We start from the raw sequence: 9,165 nt of genomic DNA on the forward strand, positions 1-9,165 counted from the left end.
AACTGCCGGTGAAGAAGAGTCGGAACTACCGGTGAAGAAGAGTCTGAACTGCCGGTGAAGAAGAGTCGGAAGTTCCAGAAATATATGCTGCCTATGGACATATTTCACTCATCAAACTTCAGCTTCAAACAAGCCTTTTAAAAACATGTTTTTTATTATTATGGTATTTTGAAGTTAAAGAAAATACATCATTTTTTATCTTAGGTAACATGAAAGGAAGCATTTAGCACCTGATTCATGGCTGTTACACAGAAACTACCAGGTGTGTTTCCAGGTAATCAATATGTCTCTTGGTGTTGGTTTCATCTCATCACAATCACCAAACATCACCGTCAAATGAAGTAGAAACTGGTAGTTTTGCATTTTGCATCTTTAGATGTGTTTCACATTATTATCTCTTTATTTTTGGCCCCTTATTATCTAATATTACCTAGTTATAGCCATTGTTAATACCAAGCTTTTACATGTTAATTAGCATTATTACTAGCTGGTTATTATCAAATATTACCCACTATTACCTTGTTATTACCCAGCTGGAAGGTAAAGTGCTGCCACAAATCCTTCCAGCAGACACCAACAAAACTGCTTCTACGGTTTAACCTCAGTTTAGTCTCACTGGTGAAGTTTCTTACTGGATAGAAACCAGTTCATTTGTTCAATCTTTATGGCTTTAATTGATACGTTTGTCAGTTGATACATATATATGTGGTTCTTGAGAAATAATAATCTGTCCGTTCTGAATAGACACGTTTTGAACGGGCTCTGCACTAGTTCTAATAAAAAAAGAACTGTTAACTATTATTATTCTTCATTTCTTAAACTGTGCTGGTGTGTTTTTGTATTTCAAGATTGTATTGATTAGTTTTTATGTTGAATGTGTTTCTTTATGTTTCTTTGTCTTTTAACATCTTGGGACCATGTTGGAAATACGTGTTTTCACTGCAACATGTTATCACTTGGATTTCTGTTTTGTGTCTGTAATCCATAAATAAATAAATCATATCACAAACATAACTTTGCTCCAACAAATGTTTCTATATACAGGTGAGAGTGTTGAAGGTTACAGCATTTATAAATGACTTTAAATTAGATGAGAAATCATCCAAAACAAAGAAAACTGTTTTCTCTGCACTTTATTGTTGTAACAAAGACTTTTTCTTTTAACCTTCAGTTGGTTTTTAAATAAATAAGATAAATCAAGATAAAATAACTTCATTTATTATTTATTTTCATATTTCAAACCAGGCAGCAGGTGTTGCTTTGTGTGTCTGCAGCCTGTCAGGATGTCTGATCACAGAGGAAGGCTGTGCAGCTCTGTCCTCAGTTCTCAGCTCCCAGTCCTCTAGTCCGAGAGGGCTGGAAGTGAGTAACAACAACCTGCAAAGTTCAGGAGTGAAGCTGCTGTCTGCTAGACTTGAGAGTCCACACTGTACATTGGAAACTCTCAGGTCAGGATTCATCAACCTGATCAACTGATCACCATTTAAACTGTGATTTATATGAATTGATAAACACCTGGACATTTTCTCTAATCAAATTATTTTCAGACTAGTTGTGTGTTTAGACCCTGTGAATAACTTTCTACTAACATATTTTCATTAGTTTTGTTCTTTCTCCGCTGTTGGAACCTGAAATACCAGAGAGGAGTTTTAGATTCAAAAACTGAATGAAGAACTGTGTAACTGGCCCAAAGTAAAACACATACAGATAAGTTATTGAGTGAACAGTGTTTTGGTAACAGTTGTAGTTTCTTTTAATTTCAGAGCTGTATCTGTGCTGGGATGATAGTGATTTTTAGTCACAATGGTGATATGATAGTGCACCCCAGCTGTTATGTGGTTAACCACCATTTAATTCATCTTTTGTTTCAAACAACCTTAAAACTCATTATTACTGAAACTGTGTGAAGTACAGTCTGTGACTGAGAGTGAAGGAGTCAGAAATGGTTGTTTGTTTTTACATTTATTTCAAATGTCATATTTCCATCATGTTTTCCATTGTGTGGTTTTATTCCAGCCCATTAACAAGCATCAGGAGGGCAAAATATTAGTAACACTTTTCAATATAACACAGTCCAGTACAGCAGCCCCACTACCACCTCAATAATAAATATAAAATACAATTATCACCTTTCTGACAACGTCAACAACAACTGAGAATGTAGAAGCTTTGTAAATGTAGAATTGATGGCAGAGCTGTTGTGTTGGATCGCATCAGACTGCACAGGTGTTCCTAATAAAGTGATCTCCAGTCATTGTACATTTAGAGTCTGGAGGGTTGTGAGGTCACAGGTCACATTAGAAAAAGCCTTCAGGACTGGAACATGGGCTGTGTGGGAGTCGGTCCTGATGAGATGTGATATATCAGAGTTGAGGCTAACATTAGCAGCTCTGGAAGGTTTACCTGAGATCAGCTGCTCGTCATCTTGTAAAAGTGAAACATGTTGAAAATACAAACAGTTAAGTATCAGTCTGATAATTCAGCAGTTTTTCTGTATGAAGTGTCTGAATGGTTTTTGGGTTGTGAGGAATTTAATGAGATTATTCAGTTTGATTTCAGTGTTCGTTCAACTCTCACGCTTCACGCTGCCCAAACTATTCTCACACCAAAACATCGCCACAGCAACAGAGATGAACAGTCACAGTCTTTTTGCTAAAGAGTGATGCTTAAACTACAGGGCTGTAACGGAGACTAAACGCACATAAACGCCGTTTAACCACCTCCTAAACTCTGAAAAAGCGTTTACACAGAAAGCTGTTAAAGGCTCAGAGCGGCTTTCTACCGCAGCTTCTGTTGTATCTTCTGGGAGCGCTCGTTTTGTTTTCCGTTTGAACTTTGTATCCTTGTACGAGACACGGAGACAGCTGTTACTGTTAACGAGGGGTGACCAACAATCCAACGCCCGCTCCTGCTGCGCGGGTCTTTTAATCAAACAAACCCTCCGTGCTGAAGCCAGCAGGCAGACGAATGAATCAGAGTTCAGAGGATCATATATGACATTAACTGACGCGCAGCATCAAATAATAATGTCAGAAAAAGCAGCACAAAATAAGAAGCTAGAAAAACTCTTCAGCAAAAAGTGGAGCTAAAGTTCTTTTAAATTGACATCAGTGATTTAAGCGTCCAGTTTATCTATCTGTTGCTGCTTTAGCCTGACTGTTACTTTACAGTAACGTTAATGTTAATGTAACGTTAGCTTGATAGTTTAGATAGATGGGCTGATGATGCATCCCCGCTGTGTGTTTTGCCCACAATGTCTGTAATTAACATCATACAAGTTAAAGTTCTGCTTCATGCTCACTCAGATTTTGAAAGGAAGGCTTTTTATATTTTCAAAGTGAGTGAAGGAATCAGGAGAGAGGAGACAGAAGTGAGGAAGAGTTGCAGGATGTCATAATGTTGAAAGGAAAACAAGCAGAAAGTAAAGAACTTTCAAAAAGATTGAAAGAAAAAGTTTAAGGATGAAAGAGAAACAGAGGCCACGCAGGCGTCATCTGATAGACACCAACACATTCAAAGCAGGAAAACTGGTGAGGAAATTACAGCTGTATCTAGATGAATTACTGTTCTGGTAAATATTTTAAAGGCACAATCTGTTATTGGAATGTAGAGACATCCCACTAACAGAAGTCAAAGAACAAGATTGAAACCTGCTATAAAATGACTTTTCATTCAGGCTGAATGAAATGATTGGACGGGATTATTACAGGCCTGCAACCGTCACACATACTGGATTTTCATTTGATTTATTGATGGCTGTCGGGATGTACAGAGAATTTCAACAACTATAACAAAAATGCTTCTAAAATACATTAGATACCCTAGCTTTAAGGTAAGCCTATAATTCAGATTGTATTGGCTGCGTTACATATTGTATGTCGTGATATGACAAATTAGTTGGCAGATTTACTTCATCTAAGTGTCCTGCCATGAAAACAATAGTGAAGAACACTGATGTACATATTTGGCTGAGTGACTGTGTGTGTGTGTGTAAACCCTTGTTATTGCCTTTTAACTTGTGAACATTCAAATAAACGTTGTAGTTTTGATATCGGGAACAACACGTCTTTGACTTTCATTAGTGAATGAACCTGTGTGCCCTTTATTGGATTAGTGTTTGTCTACTACTGTGGTGTAGTCAGGCTGTATCCTTAAATCTGAGACCTCCCACTGCCACCACATGAGCAAACTGCATACTGTTTTACACCCTGATGCTCAACTGAGTCCAAATACGTGCACGTGATTAAGTGTGTGCATGTAGTCCTGATTAAGCCCATGGCACCAGGACCTGAAGCAGGCAGTTCATGGTGAGAAGCCCACCAACATCCCTGAGTTGAGACTGTTCTGTGAGGAGGAACGAGCTAAAATTCCTCCAAGCTGATGTGCAGAGCTGATAAACAGTTACTGGAAACGTTTGGTTGAAGTTATTGCTGTAAAAGGGGGTCACACCAATTACTGAAAGCAAGGGTTCACATAATTTTGCCTCCCACACATATGTTAGATTGGATAATTTTCCTCAATAAATTAATGAAAAAGATTAAAAAAAATGTTGTCCTATTTGTTTAATTGGGTTCACTTTATCTAGTTTTAGGACTTGTGTAAATATCTGATCATGTTTTAGGTCATATTTATGCAGAAATACAGAAAATTCTAAAGCGTTCACAAATGTTCAAGCAGCTCTGTACTCGGCCTAACTGGTAAAACTCGTCTGGTCTCCCATGTTTGTCGCAGCCTGTGACACTAAACTTGTTTGTCAGAAGGTGTAACAGTTTGTGGAAGTGTCCATTTAGGGACCAGACTGTTTTTAGCTTTGCTTCTGAAGAGGTATAAAGCTGTCTAGTTTAGGTTCACAATCTTTAGGGAAAGGGCCGGCTGAACAACATGCTTTTTTTCAAAAAATACAAGATGATTGTATTTTTGTTTGTGTTTGAACATTTGTATAATTGTTACTGATGGTGTGATGGATTGTACAGCGTCTACAACTGCTTCAACTAGTGACAATGTTTAATGCTTTCTTTATGTCTCTGTGCCTCTTTCCAATGAGGAAAATTTCCACCATCTGATGAGGATTTATACAGTCTGTCAATGTTTGACTTTAGCTGTTCCAGGTTCTTTATTCCAAAGGTCAGCGCTGTGCTGGGATCATATTTCTTTACAGTCACTTCTGGTTAAAGATGAATCCAGAGTTGAGACTGTTTGTGAAGCAACTGACATTTGAAATCTTCCTGCTGTGAGTTACATGTTTGTTCTTCCTACGTTTGGTTTCCTGGTTGAAGCTGCTGATTAATTTCACCTTCACTCATCAGCTTGATGAAAATGATTTTCAGCATCTAAAGGTAACGTAAGCAACAGGTTTCATCATGTTTGTGTCAGCGGGGGTTAAAATGATGTGACACCAGTAGAGATGGTGCTAGTAGTGATTTATTATGTTGCTTTGTTGAATACCGGTGGAAGGTTTGAAACCTCGTTAATCCTCTTTGACTCTAATTAGCTTTGCTAACAAGATGCTGTTTAGGCAACAGAAACATCAGAGGAAACTCTGGAAAAGCTTCATTAGTCAAAATTCAGCCTGTTGACACACTAAGTGACCAGAAAAATAGAAACACCTGAATAATACAATGAAATACAACAGTGATGCAATAAGTGTTAAGTTTTGTTGAGGTACATTGGTTCTGTGGTTGTTTTGGACTTAATTACTTTGAAAGATGTTTCCAATATTTAGTCGAGCTCATTTTCATGAAATGAGTGTCTGCAGTGTCAGCAGCTTCCTGTGCTGAGCCTTTACTAAATATTATTGCATTCATCCTGCATTTTTCCATCATTTCTCAGTGGAAATCTTGTTGTATTGTTGAGTTAACATTTAATCAAGAATCCGACTAGTAGTTTCCACCAGTTAATGTGAATATCTGTTAATCATTAACCTGATATAATGAGCAGGTTTAATGGTCGTGTAAGGACACGCAGACACACCTGTATTATACAACCTGCTGACTCACCTTTAATGTTATAAAGTTTTATCAACTGGAACTATTGGACTATTTATGATCTGATCAGTCACATCAGAGGTGGTCTGTGATTTCCAGGAAGCCAAGTGTGTGAGAGAAGCTGCTGTTCTCTTTCTTTTAACTGTTCTTCTGTCCTCACTAAGTGTGTAGTTACACAACACACTTCCAGTAAAGGTTGAAGACAGCAGTTTGCCTTTGGAGCTTTAATGGAGGAAAAATGTGAAATCGATATTAAACAAATCCAATAATATTATAAATCAGAACAAGAGTGAGAACAAAGGTGTTTGTCAGTAGTTAATGTAGAAGACAGATACCACAAGATTAAAATTATAAAGATCAAAACACATAACAGTTAACCCAACGGTAAAAAATGACTCAGAGGGTTTTATTAGCAGCTCATTAGCCTCAGACAGCTCGTATGCTGCTAGCTTGGAAAGCATCTATGATGTAAAGAGAATCTACAGATGATGCAGCAACAAGAACATTTAGAGGGAGAATAAAAGATGCCTGTCAGTGTTTGCTCTGCTCAGTTTGAATGAAATGCTGGATGTTAGCATGTCAGTTAAACTAGCTGCTATAGAACTGTGTCAGCGTGGGTCGCTGCTAACACACAACACCCAACTGAGACCATGTGCTGGCTGAAGAATAGTGACATCACAAACCTCACAAATGACCTTCAATCAGCTTGTTTCAACAACTGTTGTATTTGACTGCAGTTGAGTTTCCTCCATCACTGTGTGTATTTCACAGCATCAGAGACAATAATGCAGGTCTTAATGAATGTTACCCCTGTGCCACACATTGTTCCACGTCTGCACTATTTTAACACTAATTCCAACAGTCAACCTTTCACTGTCTGTTGTTACTCTGAAAAATTACCTGCATATAACATGTAATATGTGCATCAATAATAATAAATGAGACTCAAATAAATACACAGCTGACACTGAGTGTTAAAGGCTCAATGTATGATGCTGCTGCTTTTCATAAATGAATGAAATAGATTATTAATAATATGCTGTTTAGTTGTGTTTAATGTTGAGCAGTAAAAGTAAACCATGTTTTAATAGATGTTCTGCAGTGAATTTATTGTTCATCAAACAGTAAAATGTGCTGCAGTTATATTAGGAACACTGTCACTAGCTAGCAAGTCAACAACAGCTCACCAACCTGACAGATACACATTTTATCAGCTTTCAACACGTCACTAACTGCACTTAAACACAGTCATGTGATTATGTTCTGACAGTTTGACATCAAATGAACTCAAACGGTTTCAAACAGTCTTGAGTTTGTTTGTGTAAAACATTTTATTCATTGTCAGAGAAGTTTAGTGTCAGTATGAAGGGTCGCCCCATTCAGTCACCTTTAAACTGGTGCATGTTTTAATAACCAGTATCATGCTGGTAGTGAGGGAGACTTTGTTTCACAGGTGGAATGGTTAGTGATTAACCGCTAATAAAAGTCATTAAATAATATTCTCTGGAATCTTTCTAAACTATATCACAGACAAACTGTTGAAAACATCTTTTCATTGATGATATTCAGTATTTTAACCAAGCTAAGAGCTGCAGCAATAGAAACTAAAGTTTATGTTGCTGCCAAACCTTCATTCAGTATCTTTATACTATATCAATATAAAATCAATGTCACATTATATAAACTACAAAGTGAATCACTGTCATCAAAACACAACTGTTTTAATCTTTACTGTACATGATGATGACGATGATGATGAAGATGAAGATGATGCTCCATTAATTCAACCATAAATCATGGGAACGTCTGTACTTTGATCCTTATAATCTAACACTGATTGACAGACAACATTCCCACAAGATCAAATAGAATATAACACAGCTGTAGCAACTATAACAGAACCATAAATAAAGATGAATGTAAATAAAAATATGATGCATTGATGCTCTGAAATACAAACATTCATGTGATCTTGTGGCTCCTTCTAATCTCCTCGGGGATAAAAGAGAGAGAACACGTTTAGTGTCTGACAAACTTCACAAGTTTTGTCTCCACTGATATTTGTGAAAATTGTTGCATCAGTATCTTTATGTATATTCACTAAATCATCAGTTGAAATACATGTCAGGCCTCTGAGTGTGATATGCTGCTTAACTGTTATTAATCAATAAAGTGTCATTCAGTACAATCTCTAATTAAAACAGCAAGAAGTACAAATGACTCCATAGAAAACCAGAGTCCTCAGACTGATGATGAAGGACTGATGAAGGAGAATCAGCAGCAGTTTCTCTCTCTGTGTTTCCTCTGCAGGTGAAGCTACAAAGACTCTGTGACTGGATGTGGATCTGAATTCACCTGGTGAGTATTTTTATTTCTTCTGCCACACAGCTGACTCCACCAGCAGCTCATCTCCATTAAATGTGCTCTATAGTGGTAAATGAAAAGCCAACAGAGAACTGGAACCTTCTGAAAGTAAAACATTAAACATTAAACCTCAGTGGAAATGAAGAATAATGTCTTACTTTGATGCCATCTGGTGGTTGAATCAAGAATGACGCTGTTGTAACTGCAGTGCTGGTGTGATGTGCAGCTTGTTGTAATGAATGAGCTTGTTGTTGTGTTTGTGTGAAGGTGTTTCTCTGCTATGGATCAGTGTGAGGACAGAGAGGAGGGAGTCCCTCCCTCTAAAAGCTCTCTGTGTGGGGAACATGACAGCCAGACCAAAGCTCAGAGGTGAGATGAGGATCTCTAACTGTCCATCACTGTTCTCCACTCACATCACTCCACCATCATTATTCACACTCAAAGCTCTGTGTGTGTTGTGTTGAAGAACAAAGAAGCAGCACAGACCAGACTCTGCTGGACCTGGACCTGGACCTGGACCTGGACCTGGATCTGGACCTAGACCCAGCTGTGTGTCCATGAAGAGTGACCGGTCCATGGAGGAACCTTTAGGTTTTAAACCTGGACAACCTGCTGATGGAAGGTCAGAATGTAAAGCTGCAAAGACTGAACAGACTTTTCATTTCTATCCAACATGCACATTTATCAGAGCTGTTGTTGTTTCAGGATCCAGCAGCAGAGACCAGACTCTCCTGGACCTGAACCCAGCTGTCTGTCCTATAAGAGCGACCGGTCGAAGGACTATTTCCTTGATTTTAAAGGAGGACGTCCATCTGCT

The 9,165-nt window shown here is 38.0% G+C and overlaps 1 long non-coding RNA gene across 1 annotated transcript; it reads left to right on the top strand.

The window, feature by feature from the left end:
• Nucleotides 1-5,008: 5,008 nt before the first annotated feature.
• On the top strand, nucleotides 5,009-8,717 carry LOC137196207 (uncharacterized). The gene is made up of 2 exons (XR_010931225.1): nucleotides 5,009-5,336; nucleotides 8,295-8,717. It is a non-coding gene; the product is annotated as an uncharacterized lncRNA (long non-coding RNA).
• The last annotated feature ends 448 nt before the right edge of the window (nucleotides 8,718-9,165 follow it).

The sequence above is a fragment of the Thunnus thynnus genome, chromosome 13 (assembly GCF_963924715.1).
Source record: "Thunnus thynnus chromosome 13, fThuThy2.1, whole genome shotgun sequence".
Taxonomy (NCBI): Eukaryota; Metazoa; Chordata; class Actinopteri; order Scombriformes; family Scombridae; genus Thunnus; species Thunnus thynnus.